An 18,361-nucleotide genomic window follows, 5' to 3' on the forward strand; every position below is an offset into this window, starting at 1 on the left:
TATAATTATTATTTGCTAAAACTCCATTCTGTTTTGATGTTTAGAAAAGGGCTAACTCTACCTTTTGTTTGCAAGAATTTGTTTAAATGTCTTCTTTGAGAATATGCTAGACTCTTGTCCCTCATTTTCTTCCATTTTGTTCTCCCTTCTTGGTCTTGGAAAAGAGACTTTGTAGGTAAATGCTCTGTTGGAGAACTTCATTTACGTGTTCCATGAAGAGGAGTGATTGGAGCATGTAAAGAAAAACACACCCAAAGCAACAAAGAAGGTGCCATGTGAAGCATGTGCACAAGACAGTCCATAGTTCAGCCTGCATCGCTACTTCTCTCCACACCCAGCCTCGCCACATCCACCAACACGGCCAGTACCAGTCCCCATGCCCTTCTGTGTGTATTAGAAGAGGACCTAGTCCAGGAGGCAGAGTCCCTCACTGGAGCCCACGGAGTGGGGAGCAACATGCAGACTGAATTTCAGCATCTCACTGGTGTCCTTAGTGGGGGAACTTGGGTGTGGAGGGGGTGGTCAGGAGAGCCTGATGGACGGCCTCACCCACAAGCTGCCTTCCTAGATCTGCCTTCCTAGAACGCCTCCCCGGGGGCTCACTGTGGCCACCAGGAGTTCAGAGCTGTGGCCTCTCCTGATCTGTGAGGCTTGAGCCTTAGCATTTCATCTTTCTGATTTCACTTTTTCTAAGAAGGGCCTAGAGCTACGTCTGCCACAGGGATCTTTAAGGGGTAGAGGCGAAGTAATTCCCAGTTAGTGCCATTCTGGACATGCTGAGCACCCCCTCCCTGTGTGTCGATGACAAACCCCTCCACATAAGTATAGATCTAAGTAAAATTCTAAATCTTCCTACTGCACCACCTTAAAAAAGATAGCATCCTGTGTGTTGAAATAAGAGATGACTGTGCAAGAGGTGGCCAGCCCTTGCCAACAGCAGGACTTTCCTGCAGGTGCTCAGTAAGAATTCCAGAGTCCCCTTGGGTTCTGCTGCAGCCTTGTGGCTGCACCTGCAAGGACAAATCAGTATCCTAGATTCCCCAACATCTCACACTGTACACAGGCTTGCCACCAAGCAGGTTCTTGGTAAAGGCTGTTTTGTGTTTAAATCTCTGCAACTCTGCATATTTGTTCACTTCATCCAAGATCCCACTGTTGGTTGGAAAGTCTCCAGATACAGTCAGCTGGTTCCTCTTCTCAACTTGTTCACAAGTTGTGTGAACAAAGTGACCCTTTTCTTTGTCCAATTCGTCTCTCCTGAACTACAGCTGGTGCCACCCAGGAGACAAAGACCCAGGAGAAGTACCAAGGGCTATGCAGTCCATCCATGGACACCTCAAGACCCTCACTCAGCAGCATCACAGTGAGAACAGAACAAAAAAAGTTTAGGACCTGGAGATAGGAATGTGCACCTGTGAGGTCAGCCGGGGAGCCTGCCAAGACCAGCCCCAGGCCAAACTACAGTCACCAAGCTTCTCCAGGAAGCAAGGTTGTAATGTGGACTACTTAATATGGGGGATTTAGAGTCAGGCCAACTTGGCTTAACATTGCTGAGGAAGATGTGACCCTATACAGGGAACAAGATGCTGTGGTGCTTCAAACACCCATTTGCTTGCCCAAAGTCCTGATGCAAACGTGAAACCCATGTTTTCAGCCAGATAATAAAACTATTTACATTTCACTTGATTACCTCCAAGGACTTCTTTATGCTATCACAGTATCTTTAAAGGTTTATCTTGTTTCTGCAGTGTGTCTAGGACTATTTCTATAGTGAAAATAAATGTGTACTTTTGGGGCCATCATGATAGCGCAACTGGCTAATCTCCCACCTAAAGGCGCCAGCATCTTAATTCACATCCAAACTCCACTTCCTTTCCAGCTCCCTACTGTGGCCAGGAAAGCAGCAGAAGATGGTCCAAAACCTTGGAACCCTGCCACCTGTGTGGGAGATGTGGAAGAAGCTCATAGCTCTTGGCTTCAGATCAGTTCAGCTCCAGTCATTGCAGTTATTTGGGAAGTGAACCAGAAGATGGAAGATCTTTCCTTCTGTCTCTCCTTCTCACTACAAATCTGTCTTTCCAACAAAATAAATAAATAAATAAATAAATAAATAAACAAATAAATAAATAAATAAATATTTTAAAAAAATATATAATTTGAAATTCTAAGATGAATTTTTTAAAGATTTTTTTTTTATTGCAAAGTCAGATATACAGAGAGGAGGAGAGACAAAGAAGAAGATCTACCGCCCGATGATTCACTCCCCAAGTGACCACAATGGCCGGTGCTGCGTAGATCCAAAGCCAGGAGCCAGGAACTTCCTCCAGGTCGCCCATGCAGGTGCAGGGTCCCAAGGCTTTGGGCTGTCCTCGACTGCTTTCCCAGGCCACAAGCAGGGAGCTGGATGGGAAGTGGAGCTGCTGGGATTAGAACCCGTACCATATGGGATCCTGGTGCGTTCAAGGAGAGGACTTTAGCTGCTAGGCCACCGCGCCCAGCCTCTAAAATGAATTTAAAAGGCCAAAATGAAAGCGTGAAATTGATCCAACTTTTGTGTGTTCTGCAGATGCAATCAGTAAAGAACACCAGTTCTGGGTTCAGATCTGCTGCCATAAAGGTTGAGAGCTGGCATTTGTCCTCCAGTGTGTAAAGTATGGTGTGCTGGGATGAAGATTTCAGCGCATCAACGTTTCATTGCTTTTTATCAAGCCATTGAGATGTTGTGGATGTTACCCACCAAGAGGCAGAAATTGCAAAGATTGCAAGCATTGAAGACAAAACAAGTTTCTAATGAGAAGGCCAATATGTAGTTTGGTTTTGGAGGAGAAATCTGGAAATCTAAGTGACCTTCCTACATGACCTCTGCTATTCTAGACCAGAGAAAACATTTTCTGAGGTGGGTTAGATTGTAAATATTTCAGTATCTGTGATACATATAGATTCTATGTGAACTACTCAGCTCTGTCAATGCAGGGTAAAAGCAGCCTCAGACCGTACTATAACTAAAGGGTGTGCATTCCAATAAAATTTTATTTATAACTAGTTTTGGTCCATAAGCTATCATTTGGTGACTACTATTTTATACCCTTTGTGTACCTGAGAATAAAAATGGGCAGGGTACTTTTTTTTCTTTAGGGCTGAGCCTGAACAAACACCATAGTGCTTGGTCAATCCAAAGAAGAAGTCCTAGGGATAAAGGGATAAAGTATGAGACTAAGCAAAGCCAGGTCCCCACAATGAGGCCTTGGGGTAGATGGGAACCAATGTGACACACTTCTGTCACCATGCCTGGCCCCCACATGGCACTTTATTTCCTGAATACATAACTGCTTCAGGGTCCAGCAGTGTGATGCAGTGAGTTAAACTACCACCTGTAGGGCAAGCATCTCATCTGGGCCTTGGTTCACGTTCCAGCTGCTCCACTTTCCATCCAGGTCCTTGCTTAATGCATCTGAGAAAGTAACAGAAGATGAACCAAGTGCAGGGGCCCCTGCACCCACACGGAAGACTCGATAGAAACTCCTGGCTCCTGGCTCCTGGCTCCTTCCTAGCCTTTGGAGTCATGTGGGAAGTGAACCAGTGGATGGATGATCTCTCTCCCTCTTTCTTCATCTTTTTCTCTGTGATTATGCCTTGCAAATAAATAAATACATCTTTTTAAAAGAGAGAAACAATGATGGATAATGAAAAGGTAATCATTTCATTTATTTCTTATAACCTGGGAGTGTGAGTTAGCTCCTTTGTTGCCCCCAGGGTACTCAGGACTGTAGGCCAGTCCCCAGCTTTGGTATCATAGCCACAATCAGGATAGACTATGGCAAAAAGTTGAAGGGGTGGGTCCAGCCTTGTGGCAGAAGAAGCTAAGCCATGGCCTGTGACATGAGCTTCTCCTGTTCCAGGGCCACTTCAAGCCTGCTTCTGATCCAGCCGCCTACTAATAACCTGGGAAAACAGCAGAAAATGGCCCCAATACTTGGGTCTCTGCACCCATATAGGAGATATAGATGGAGTTCCTGGCTCCTGGCTTCAGCTGGAGCAGCCATTTGGTAAGTGAACCAGCATAGGGGAGATCTTTTTCTTTCTGTTTCTCCCTCTTTCTCTTCATTTCACCTTCCAAATAAATAAAGGATTGTTTTTTAAATTGGGAAGGCAGATATACAGAGAGGAGAGATAGAAAGTTCTTACCTGCTGGCTTACTCCCCACATGGCTGCAATGGCTGGAGCTGAGCCATTCCATTGCCAGGAGCCTTTTCCAGGTCTCTCACATAGGTATAGGGTCTCAAGACTTTGAGTTATCCTCTACTGCTTTTCTAGGCCATAAGCAGAGAGCTGGAAGGAAAGTGGAGCAGCCAGGACATAAACCAGTGCCCATATGGGATCCCAGCAGATGCAAGGCGAGGATACAGCCACTAGGCTATTGCATCAAGCACAGTCATCTTAAGAAAAAAAAAGAAAGAAAAGAAAAGTAAAACTGGCTGTGCCATGACCAATTCAACATAACCTCAGCAAATTCAAGCTGTTTTGGAGATTACTGTGACCTCCCATACTTACTGCATGTTTGGATTTTGCCCTGAAAGCCTTTTCTGTAATAAGCCCTCCAATCCCCTTGGGCCTGTGGAATTAGGAAATCAGGTGGGAGAAAGGTGAGTTCCAGCTGAGCGTCTTTGAGCTGGTCAGTCCTGCTAGAGTCCACACCTGGTACCTAAGCCAGGCTTGGGGTGGAGCAGAGAGGGGGCACTGAACACAAGGAAGAGGCACCTCCCTGCCCCCCATGACTGCTCCATCACCTTTGTCTGAAGGGGAAGTGTAACTTGAAGGTTGGTGAGGCAGACAGATTTCCGGCTCTGCCACGTATTTCCAACATTACTTATCTGCCATGATTTACCATCTGTGACTTGACATGTTCTACACACATGGGCATGTTGTACACATTAAGACATGCTTCCTGCATTAGGAGATTTTCCCAGATTGAGGACATTTTCCTGGTGCAGAAGTGAAGACTGAATTGCAGCATTCAATGTGACCTTTCCTGTAGCCCTTTGAGGGTAGAGACGAACTCTGGGGCATTGTCTTTGCTTTTGTAGGTCAGCTTCCTGCTCTCAAAAGCAGTGGTCTGGCTAACACGAGCCTAAGACAAGCCAGAGGAAGAGCTTGGTGCCTGTGCAGGGGGTACCTCTGGTTTCCCTGATCAATGACAGGTGACACCCTGGCCAAAGCCGCTGCCTCTCTCTGTGCGCTTCCACATGGGGAGAGGCTGTGTGCTGTGTGGTGCGCAGCTCACCTGGAGTGCCTCCGGTTGCTGAAGGGCTGTGTGGAGACTCTGAGACAAGCTGATGGATCATCTCATAAACAGAGCCTGCAGGAAGGAAAAGAAAATTATGCCAGCAGAATGCACTTATGAGAAATAGATACGTGCGGCGCAGGGAGAAATGCTTTGATATGAAAATTTTTGTAACTTAAAAAGGCATGAAAAATGATACCGACCACTAACTAATCAACATTCCTTTGTGAATGCAGCTTCAGTTCCTAACTAAAAACACATCTCTGCTATTGTCTTGTCTGGATCCAGATGCAAACATGATTAATTAAGTTTCAGGCGAGGAGCAGGAGGGGGATGGTGGGATGGATGGCTCACTGAGAATCCTTTCTCTACCAGCCTGGGGAGAGTGGCTGATGCTACAGGCCTGTCTTACTCCACATGGTGGGATACAGAGGGCAGGAGTAGACTGTGCCCAGGCCCACAGGGGCAGGTGATGGGAGACCAGAGTGGACTGCGCCCAGGCCCAGAGGGCCAGGTGGTAGAAGACCAGAGGGTACTGTGCCCAGGTCCACAGGGTCAGGAGGTAGGAGACCAGAGAGGACTGTGCCCAGGCCCAGAGGGCCAGGTGGCAGGAGATCAAACAGAACTATGGCCATGACCACAGGATCGGGTGGTAGGAGACTGGAAAGGTCATACCAAGTATGACCTTAAGTATTTCCTGAAGCCATGGCCCCGCAGGGAATGGAGAAGTTAAAGCCCAGAAGATGTCTTGGCAGGAGAGCTGGATTCTGTTCCCACTCTGCTTGTCAAGTCATCTGGGGACCTTGGGCAAGTTGCCTCCATTTCTGCATTTGGATTAAATGTTCCTTGCAGTCTCTTCTACATCTGGCTTTTTTGTTCAGGTGTTTGAGTTTCCTCACATGTAGCAGGTGTTTATTACTTAATGGCAGGGTGTGGTAGCCAGTGTCAATCTTGGGGAAAGAAGGAACCTGGTGAAGGAAAGGGTTTAGCCACAAGCTGGGTGAGTGTCTCTGGTACAGATGGTCACACCGCAGATGCCCAGGTAGCATGGCAGGGGCCTGCTTAGTGACCGTTAAGACCCCCTGATTGTTTTATGCTTCAGTGTCCTACTTAGAGAAATACCAGACCCAACTTATCCTGGGAGTGTTATCAGGAAACTGAGTGATGCTATGTTCCCATGCTAGCTGGGCAAAGGGCTCAGAGTCGCAGGGCACACAACAGTCCCTTCTCCAGGAGTCTGTTCCTGAGTAGCAATACTATGTCATCAAAGTGCATTACAATACAGTGGTTAAGGGGATTAGATATTGAATTATTCTGTTTGCATCCACCTCACCCTGTATCCTAACCATTAGGCAAGTTCCAAACCTCCCTTGGGCCTTGGTGACCTCATCTGTAAAATGGGAGTGATAATCATAGAGGATTATTATAAAGATTTAAAAAGCTAGCAGATGTGAAATGCACCTGGTCATACCTGTCACATTCAGCAAGTGGTAAGTAAGTGTTGGTGGTGTTCCTGTAAACTCCCTACAGCTTTGCGTGCCTCTTACAAGTTCCTTTAATGTGCACACAGTTCAGTCTTCACCACGGGAGGGTAAAGGGAGCTACCTGGTAACCACATTGGTTCATTCGGTTGACAGAGATCACCAGGTGACTGTGGTATACCAGACCCTTAGCTGAACTATGTGGAGATAAGATTTCTGGAGTTTCCAGCTTGACTAAGACTTGGACCCAATGTAAGACATGGTGCTGAGTGGGGTCTTTCTTATACTCTGCAGGAACAGCCTTGTGCATGGGTACTGTGGAGCCCGGAGTGGTGGTGGGATCCACAACTCAACAGACTTGAAGACCCTAGGGAAAAGAGGATTTGAGCAACAACGAAGACTAGGGTGGGGTGAGCCATTTTATTATGGGTGTTGGGGGGTTCCTGCTTCCTGCTAAAGCTAGCTGATGCAATAATGTTTACCTCCTCTTGACATGAGCTACAAAATAGTGATTTCTTTTTTTAAAAGATTTACTTATTTTTATTGGAAAGCCAGATATACAGAGAGGAGGAGAGACAGAGAGGAAGACCTTTCGTCCAATGATTCACTCCCCAAGCAGCCGCAATGGCTGGAGCTGAGCCAATCCGAAGCCAGGAGCCAGGAGCGAGGAGCTCTTCTGGGTCTTCACACAGGTGCAGGATCCCAAGGCTTTGGGCCATCCTTGACTGCTCTCCCAAGCCACAAGCAGGGTATTGGATGGGAAGCAGGGCCACTGGGATTAGAACCAGCTCCCATATGGGATCTTGGCATGTGCAAGGTGAGGACTTTAACTACTATGCTATTGCGTCGGGCCCCAAAATAGTGATTTCTTAAAAAAAATCCCTAGCCAGTCCCCTTCAGACAATATAACAATGAGTTTCCCCAGTCATGTTCTGCATTTCTCCTGGATTCCTAGCAATGAAGACTTGACACATGTGTGATTTCATCCCTCAAGCACCTGTGAAATACATAGCATTTTCCTTACTTAGCCAGAAAAATCACTGTTGAAACGCCACTTCCAATCCATCTTTCTGTTTTTTTAAATGAGGGAGTTTATTATTCCCACTCCCCAGGTGGAATAACTGAGAGCTGAGTCCAGCAGACAACTTGTTCAGGAACCTAGCACCCCAGAGCGATTTGTTGGTGGGGCCAAGAACAAATCGACATTTTCTGCTTCACAATCCATCGCAACTTGGAAATGGCCTTTGTGGACAGTGTTGGAAATGTGACTGTATGAAGCAAAGAATTTTGATTGCAGCTCTGGACTGAGTCCAGGATACTAAAATGTGTGTGCTGCTGTTGTAAAATGCATTCTAAGCATTATTTACTGTTCTGAATGCAATGTAAAGTGAAGCAAAGCTGTGGAGGCTCCAGGCTCATCCCACCCCTCTTCCCTACCCCAACCCTCTGTGCTAGCCTGTGACAGTGACCTTCAGCTCATGTCAACAAAGACTTGAACTCTACCATGTGCGAGGCACTGCTCTGCTGGACTTCTTATATGGAAGCTAAGAGGAGTTGCCCTCAGAAAAAATGCATACGCATGCAGTTGGAGATGAAACTTTGGTTTCCAATCTGTGTCTGAACAGATGTGTGTCCCATGTGCCAAGGTCCAGCTGGCTACACAGGAAGCAGCTTCCAAAGGCTCTCTTCTCTCAGGGCAGTGTCCTCTCTAAGCTCAAGTGGCTTCTCATTTCTGACTGCTTCTCCCTAGACTTGGCCTTGGTGTTGGTACTTTGATTTTCTCTGCCTTTTGTTCTCAAGGTCTTGGGTTTGAACTCCTCCATTTTGCATCTCCCCTGTTCCACTCCCAAGAGTTTCTGCCTGGTTTTCCTCCCTCATGACTTAAGTCATAACACTGAGCTGCTTCTCCGGCCTCACAGAACTGGGCTATGGAGTATAGAGTCCAGACTTAGACCATGGAAGGGACCTTTGGACTCTAGGGTAGAGTTCTGATGGGGGTTGATAGCTCTCTGTCAGATAAAACCTTGTGGAAGAGTTAGTTAAAAGCCTCAGGTCCCTCTCTAGGTTATGTCTCTGACTCGAATCCAGGGCACCACTGAATGCAACTGTGTTCTTGGCATGACCAGGTCATTGTCTGCAAGGCTGCTGGGCTTCCCCAGCCCTAGGAGAGTCCAACAACTGCTCTGCACCTGCACAGTCTGAAGTAGGCTCTCTCTGCTGTGGGATTCTGTTTCTTTTGGGTGAATTAGAGATACGAATTCTTTGCATGGTACATGGAGAATCAGCCAGGTAGAGACCTCTCCAAATGTTCCTGAAAACTCATAGCAGCCGTACATGGTGGGCACATCCCCCATTTAATGGATGACTTGGAATTCTTGGCAACACTCACATCATGCAGTTAGTAGGTGACTCAATGACAGACAGTGGAAAGCCTGGAATAGAAGCCCAGGTCAGTCTGATTCCAGAGTCAAAGTTCCCAGGAGCAACCATCAGAAACAGAGCTCTCCCTGGACAGGGCTGCAGTCTAAAGCAAGGTGGGCAAGCATTTGCATGAGGCCTATGGATGGCATACGTTCAGCTCTGCAAGCCACATTGGGTGTCTGTGGCATTGTCTGTTAGTTCATGCTGTGTTTCATCCTCTGTGAGCCACCTTTTACAAGCACAGAAGCCATACTTACTGTTCTTAGACCACAGCTTGTTAGGCCTTGGTCTAGAGAACTACAGGACTTGAACTTAAAAATAAATTTGGGGTGAGGCTGGACATCAGAATATTAACTGCAGGCCTTGCCCCAGGGGCTGTGCTCATATGTCAGTGACAACAAGGCCCTGGAAATCAGAATAGACTGCTGAACTATTGGTTTTAGACTTTTTTTTTCAGCCTTGCAAGAAATCAATCAGCATATGTCTCCAATCAAAGTGCAGTCTTGCACTTTTAAAAAATCACTTATAAAGGCCTTTGTGTACATTGATGAATGTGAATAATTTATGTTGTAATGAAGTTTAGCTATTTCAACGTCAGTAAATAATAATAGTAATTCTGTAAACTAGACAGAAGGGCTTCAAAAAGTTCACAGAAAATGGCATTACCTTTTGACTACATTTGTGTGCTATTCCTTGAAGTTTCCTCGTGTGTGTGTGTGTGTGTGTTCATGTCTGAGACAAAAATCTAAATTCTGTCATATTTGGGTTTTATGGCATAATATAGTCTTGTAAGGTAAACAGTTTTGTAAAAATCATGAAAATTGTATTTCTTACACCTGACATTTCTAGAATAGAAACTAACAACCCACATTATTATTATTGTTATCACTACTGTTATTATTATTATTTATTACATGAGCATTTATTTAGCATGAATAGTAAGTACATACCCTTAGATATGTTAGGAGGCCCTAAACAAAAATTACTGAGTTAATGGGAAGGACTCATTCTTGTGGAATAAGGAAAAGACAGTCCCAATCCTGTTTTTTCTTCATCCTAACTAATGTCAGGTTCCTATATTACCTTTTCTCAAAATTCAAATGCATGTTGGATGTCACACAGGTCCCAAAAAGCTACATCAGCATTTGAATATCATTCAAAACCAAGAGTTATCTGGGGCCCAGCGGCGTGGCCTAGCAGCTAAAGTCCTCGCCTTGAAAGCCCTGGGATCCCATATGGGCGTCGGTTCTAATCCCAGTGGCTCCACTTCCCATCCAGCTCGCTGCTTGTGGCCTGGGAAAGCAGTTGAGGACGGCCCAATGCATTGGGACACTGCACCCGTGTGGGAGACGTGGAAGAGGTTCCAGGTTCCCAGCTTCGGATCGGCGCGCACTGGCCGTTGCAGCTCACTTGGGGAGTGAATCATCGGACGGAAGATCTTCCTCTCTGTCTCTCCTCTTCTCTCTGTATATCTGACTTTGTAATAAAAATAAATAAATCTCTAAAAAGAAAAGAATTATTTGGGTACTGTTTTTGAAAAATTTAAAACTCAATAGAAACGATGAGAATTGATTGAATTTCTTTCAAAAACATGGGGGAAAACACCTCTTTGCCACCTGCATAATTGAAAACCAGTGAAATCTTGACCAAATTCTTCCTATACACAATGCAATTGGTGAAGATGGATTTAAAATGGAGTGAGGTTTGGTACTCATTTGACAGGTTTTGTTTCCAAGGTGGGTGGAATAAAAATGTTTACAGATGTTATTTGCTTTGACTTTTCGATGTACGAGAGAAAGCTCGCTCTATAAATCAATGTTGCCTGGGGCTGAAGGAAGCCAGCCAACATGGAGAAAAAAGATCAGGAGATTGGGTCAGTCACCTTGGACTGTCACAGCCAACTATAACAGACCAGTAGATTAATCAACAGAAATGTATTTCAAACACCGCCCTGGTGTGTTCTCGCTGGACAGGGAGAGAAAACGGTAAACACTCTGCTGTCTCTTATTGTCAGGTGACCAATCCTACTCCCACCTGCCACCTGCCCTGCCTGCAGTACCACTCTCCAGCCACATCTAAATCCAATGCTCTCCCCAAGAGTCCATCTCCAGAGACCATCACACTGGGGCTCAGCCACACAGTTCAGAGGCACAGAGTCCAGTCTATACCAAGTCATGATAGTTATTTTGTCAAACATCAGATCAAAGCTCGGTTTCACTTTCCTGATTTTGCTTGGCCTGAAAGTAACTTAATACGTATCAGCCATGCACAACAGTGCCAGGTCCTTACTATGCACTGTATCATGGTGGGCTATGATCATGGATAATGATATCTACTTAGCTCTAATGGGAATCAAAAAAGGATAATTCAAATCAAATCCTTATCAGGGGATTTCAAACACCGCCCTGGTGTGGAAACTGTAAGTCCAAGGGCCAACTTGGTCTGTTTTCTGCTGAGAGCTCCCCTCCTGGCCATTCTCCCTGTGTTCTCACTGTATCATGGTGGGCTATGATCTAGTTTAAAACACCAGAAAATCATAGGATTATTCACCTTGTAAATTGTCTACTCAGATGGCCAACTTTGCCAGATTTCATTTTAGCATCTATAGTGATGTGAGAAATATGAGCAGGGTTCTTGGGAAAACAGTTAATTGTTCTCTTTCTACTTTATTTATATGACCATTGATAACAATTTGATAACAATATGACCACTGATAACACAATTAGTAGTGTGCGCAGCAGGGGAGAACTATGCCTGAGATTTTAATGACCTTCGCTGTGCTGTAATAATCACTTTCAGAAACATCACTTGGCTTAATTTTTGTAACAACCTTGAGAGGAAGGTTTTATTATGATCCTTATCCCTAATTCCAAGTAAGAAAATATTGCCTCAAAGGGATTAAGTGCTCAAGATCACTTAAAATTAAAAAGGAACATCTGGACTCTTCCCTGGTCATTTAGCATCAAGGTCAATGCACAGGCGATGGTAGTAACTGGGTATGGGATAGTGTGCAGTAGGGATGCCCAGGCTCTCCACACATGTCCTCACATACATCATTCACTTGTACCCTGAAGAGCTACCACAGTCCAAACCCTGCAGAAATATCAATCAAGGGCAGCAAAGGATGTGGCTTTAGAGGCATTGTCCGCAAACACGATAGAACACGTGAAAGAAACTAGGAGCATGCTGCTGTGTCTCAACTTCCCTCCATCTTTGTCCTCATCAATTCTAAGCCAACAGACAAACTCCTAAGCTGGGTCGAGGGAAGACAGTTGAAGAGGAAATAGAGGCACAGATGGATGCAGTATGGAACTTGGGCATCTTTCCAAGGTCTCCCCATACTAAAATCACAAACACAGGTGTGTCAAGGGAACACACAAGAATTCTCTTTAAGCTTGGGATCTAAGAATGGAGAAGACCTGTGTTTTTGCTCCCTGTGTGATGACCAGAGATGCAAATCTGGCCCATTGCTACAGATCAGCAGGAAGAGAGACATGTTGGCATGACCTAATGCAGCCAGAAGTTGTACTAAGCTTCCTGTGTTTTCAAAGAGAATGAATGGCTATCTGAAAATTCTCCATGATCCTGAGTGAAATAGAAAAGCTGTCTGTGGGAGAGCAAGTCTGTGAGGCCCTAGAGTTAGCACAAAGGAATACTACACAGAATATAGTCCAGGGATAAGACTTTAACAAGGTAACTGTTCTGGGAGGGATACCATTACTGTAGCATAGTGCATTAAGCTACTACCTGCAGCACCAGCATCTTAAATGTGCACCTGTTTCAGCCATGGCTGCTCCCCTGTGATCCAGATCCAGTGGAGGATGACCCAGCTGCTTGGATTCTTGTACCCATGTGGGAGACCCAAAAGAAACTCCTGGCTTCGGATAAAGAGATCTCTCTCTCTCTTTATCTTTCTCTCTTTGTAACTCTACCTTGGAAATAAACAAAATAAATCCTTTAAAAATTATTAGATGACACAGCTGTCTATAAGGATTGTTGGTGTATATGGGGTACCTGAGATGGATACAGGATAGGACACATTTGGAACAATAGGCCAACACAGAGCCAGGGCAGAGAAATAGGAGCCCAGCCAACACTGTGTGGGCAAACCACATGATTGTGTTGAACAGTACTCTTCACACGAGAACAAAGATAAACCAAGCACAAAGAGAAAATGGCAGAAGAAAATGTTGGCTTGAGTTGTTTATCATAATAGTAATAACTTCATAACAACTGAGAAATTCATGAGTTTAACTGGGTTTACTCAAAAGTAATTCACTTATTTTTCTGTAGCAATTCAAATGAAACTGAAGATAGAAAGTAAAGCAAGACACAAGAGCTTTTTTCATCTACCTGTTTCTGTGTTCTGTAAAACAAAGAATCATTGCATTACCTGTTGTTTTTTAAGGGACAACTTTATGCCAACTATATGTTCATACACAATCTCATATAATCATGATAACGGTATGACGTATATATTCTGTTCCCACAATTCAAGACAAGTGGGAATAAGTTACATACTCTGATAATCATCATTACATGATTTGTATCTGACCCTAAAACACACATTGTTGGGATGGGAAGGAACAACATATCCATCATGCCATTTGTTTCTATGACTTTTATTTCTTTAAAAGATCAATTTATTTGGTTGAAAGGCAGAGCAACAGAAAGAAAGGGAGAGACAAAATTATTCCCCAAATAGAAGCAACAACTGGGGTTGAACTAGGCTGAAGAGAGGAGCCTGAACTGCGGCTAGTTTGATTATGTGGGTGGCGGGGTCCTGAGAAAATGGGAACAGGCAGTCGGATGAGAAACAAACCCGCTCTGTATGATGGGATGCTGCTGTGGCAAGTGCCGACCCCTCCTGCTGCAGCACAGCACCGCCCATGATGACTTTTAAGCCATAGTTATGATGTTACTTGCATAACAATAAATATAATTAACCTATCTAAAGTTCATTTTCCATGACATAGTGTTCAAGTTTTCCCGCCATATAACCAATGAATTGCTTTGCCATCTCCTCTTTCCTGGAGTTGATAATCTGACCCCCTGAGAACTAGTCATCAGCTGAGCACCAGAGCTGTCCTTTCCTTCAATAGAGATGAGCATGCATTGGAGGCACAGGATGCTGTGCGTCCTGGCGAACAAGCAAGAGTGCTACACCTGCATCAGGTCTCTCGAATTGCCTGAAGTATCTCTAGTTCTTTCTCTGTTCGTTACCTGTGAGACTCCACACTTTGGATAGGTGGGGACACAGCAGTGACAGTGGCAGATCCCACATACCAGGAGTAGGTGAGGGGAGAATGGAAGAAGGAAAAACTAGGCCACAAAATATTATGGTGGGGGGTGGGTAGGCTCTGTGCAAGGCAAACTACCATCAATAATGGCATCGCTTATGAGTGCCAGTTCAATCTTGACTGCTCCACTTCTGATCCAGAAACACCATCTAGATCTCCCACATGAATGATGGGAACTCAAGTACCTAAGCCATCATCCCCTGCCTTCCCAGGCTTATTAGCAGGGAGATGAATTACAAATGCCAAGACTTGAACTGTTGTACAATATGGGCTTTCAGGGTTGCAAACAGCAGCTTAATCTACTATACAAAATGAGCACCCAAATCTTGAATCCACATTTCTTTTTTTTTTTTAAAAGATTTATTCATTTTATTACAAAGTCAGATATACAGAGAGGAGGAGAGACAGAGAGGAAGATCTTCCGTCCGATGATTCACTCCCCAAGTGAGCCGCAATGGCTGGTGCGTGCCGACCCGAAGCCGGGAACCTGGAACCTCTTCCGGGTCTCCCACACGGGTGCAGGGTCCCAATGCATTGGGCCGTCCTCGACTGCTTTCCCAGGCCACAAGCAGGGAGCTGGATTGGAAGTGGAGCAGCCAGGATTAGAACAGGCGCCCATATGGGATCCCGGGGTGTTAAAGGCGAGGACTTTAGCTGCTAGGCCGCGCCGCCGGGCCCCAACCATTTCTTTAATAGTCGTAATTCTCCAGAACACAAATATTGGGCCTAGATACTTCTGTCTGGAAGAGTTCCCACCATATTCTTTGTGCCCAAATCTACCCTCCCTCACTCTTACAGATTGTATTATTAGTTCCAGTTCTTCTTCACCTTCTAAATCCATACCACTTATTATATGACCCTGGAGTTCCCCTCCACACATGCATACCTAAACTGGCAGAGTATGCTTCCTAACTCCATAAACTCAGGAGGTCCATGTGACTCGCCTTGGCCAGCAGAGATGAGGGAAAAAGTAACAAAGTGTCAATTCTGTTTTTTTTTAATGGACATTAACTTCTGTTTTTACAAAAGACTTATTTTACTTTTATTTGAATGGAAGATTTACAGTTAGAGGAGGAGAGGCAGAGAGAGAAAGAGCGAGAGCGAGAGCGAGAGAGAGAGAGAGAAAGAACCTTCCATTTTAAATGGCCACAAATGCCAGAGGAGCTGGGACACAGTGACGCCAATAGCTAGGAACTTCTTCCAGGTTTTCCATGTGAGCACAGGGCTCTAAGGTCTTGGGCCATCCTCTGCTGCTTTTCCAGGTGCATTAGCAGGGAGTTGGATTAGAAGTGGAGCAGCAGAGACTTGAACTGGTGCTCATATGGATTGGCAGTGCTGCAATCAGCAGCTTAACTAACTGTACCACAACATCAGTGCCAGTGTGTCAACTCTTAAGGAGTCTTTTGCATCTTTGGGAAATTGTGTTGAGCCACCCCAGCCAAAGTCAATGGAGATGAGCTGAACTCTGGAAGATCCATATCCAGCAAGCTGACACATACTTCACGTCTGATGTAATCAGAAGAAATATTCAGAATCACATAGTTGGGGTCAGCATGGGTCAACCACACCTTTGGCTAGTAACAAATTCTTCAACTAAATATTCTTACATGTTTTGCAGTTGTTGATTTAGTAGCATCTATGGTCATTGTTAACCTGCTCAGGATCTATCAGCCCAGCATTTACTCCAGGCCATTAATCTTGAGTCCCTTTTTCTGAAAGATGATTTCATTTGCAGGGCCTTTATAGATGTTCCCTGTCCCTGACTTTGGTTTAGATGCACCATCAGCCACCTTCAACAAATCACTGTAACTTTGATTCTCATGATCTCAGTCCCTCTTTTCCAAAAGACCCCTAGAATCTTCATGCAAGAAGTCATAGCCCATTGCCAGAACTTACCTTCCCAAGAAATGGGCAAGATCCTGAGGGCTCAAAAATCAGAAATTCTATGCATATCCAGCCCTTAAAAATTATAACTTAATCAGCAACTGAGATTTCTATGAAAACTTCATTGGTTAGAAAAAAAAACTCGATGTAACATTGCATTGTATGAATCATAGTAGGGTGCCTCATTACTTATATTAAGCTAAGACTAGAACCAAGAAGTTGATGTTTGAGAAAGCACATAATATAGCTCCCTTCTTTGCCCATATTCTGTAAAAACTAACTAAAAAGACAAAGGATTGGAAATGGAGAGGAAAAAAAAGAAAAAGAAAAATCCTTAGAGGCCAGGTTGGAGCTGTCTCTACAGCTATTAGCCAAGTAAGCTCCAAAGGGGAAAAGACCACCCCCTTACATCCCAAATGAGAAGAAAATAAAATGTTTTTTTGTCTATGAGCAGCTCATTCCCCATATAACTAGCAGAGCTGAGCCGAGAATGCCCATGTACAACAGCCAGTCATGATGCCCCATCTACCTTTGGCAGGTAACAGAGTGGAAGAGGTCAAGAGTTATACTGGGTTCCCTTTAACAAAAAGAAACATCATTATTTGAAGAAAATATTTCTACAGTATTCCAGATTTGTTAATATCAGCCTAAGTTACATTCCATCAGAAAAGTCCACATCTCACCCATTTAACATGCATGAAATCACACAGATATGTCTTCCATGTCTGCTAAAACAGATTACAATGAATTTTCAAGCATTACATTCTGAGTACTTGAGGTGGAGTAGGACAGGAGGCCCTGGCTCATCCTAAAATCACACCTGCACACTCAGCCATCAACTCTACCTCTTTATAAAATTCATCAGGCTGACCCCAATGTAAAAGAGACCTGTGTTTGATCTGTTTGCTAACTATCAAAAGACTGCACTAATTCAAATAAAGCTGTTGTTTTTCATCCCATTCCCACCTTGAGATATAATAATATTCTTTTAGGCCCGAGTGCAGTCATCTTTTTCTAGAAAAATCATGTGTTAAGAGAATCTGAATCTTATAGGTTGCCATTTAGCATATTCTCACTCTATTACCAAATCCAGCTGCATATTAGCTGCTTACAGCCTATGCACAATGAACATTTAAAGAATAAGAATTGATAGATGGATTCCCCCAAACCATGGCAGCAAAGATTACTGATTGCCGGAGCCTTTTATAAAGTAGGTGGAAAGCAGGAATGGTTCTCATCATATCCTGTCTCCACCATCTTGATTCATCTACAGTGAAAAAGAGGGAGGGTGTGGGTGTGGAAATGTCTGTGTGCATGTGTGTGTGTGTTGTGTGTTTCAAATTGCATTTTTTTGGCTACATCTCCAGCAAGATGATTAAAGAACTTTAGCTCTTTGCAACCAGCTCAGCCAAAAGTTTGACTTTGCTTCGCTCTCCCAATATGGTTCTCATTTGCTTTCAACCTCATTCATTTCTTATTATTTGTCTTTCAGAGAAAAAGGCAGCAAGAAAAATCAACCTTGGGCTTCGTTAATTAAGGCTTGCATTCTTGCTGGTATATTTCAGGAAGATGATCGGTAACTTTTACCCTGCTCTCTGGAGAACCTTGTAATGTGGTTCTATTCATTCATCAGGGCTCCATGCAGCTTTGGGGCCCACGTCTCGGTTTGGAAGTCCTTACATTTATTTTCATATGGAATTGTGGACATTGCTTTAATTTGCAAAACTAGTATTTCTCATCGCAGAGCTCCAGCAAGCAGCCACTAGGTTAATCTCATAGATCTTCCCTGGAAAGTAAAGAGCAAATATCTCTATGACTTTGCTATTTTTTGTAATTAAAATGGACAAAAGGTAAACACTAGAGCTCTCATTCGCACCACTCCCAAATACCAAGAATCCGAACTGGGATCTATTGACTTAGTATATGCCATCCTGATTCATCTTAAGCTCAGTCTCATTTTTCATGGTAAAAAAAATTTTTAATAATAAAGGCAG

This window comes from Ochotona princeps, chromosome 2 (assembly GCF_030435755.1).
Source record: "Ochotona princeps isolate mOchPri1 chromosome 2, mOchPri1.hap1, whole genome shotgun sequence".
NCBI classification, from domain to species: domain Eukaryota; kingdom Metazoa; phylum Chordata; class Mammalia; order Lagomorpha; family Ochotonidae; genus Ochotona; species Ochotona princeps.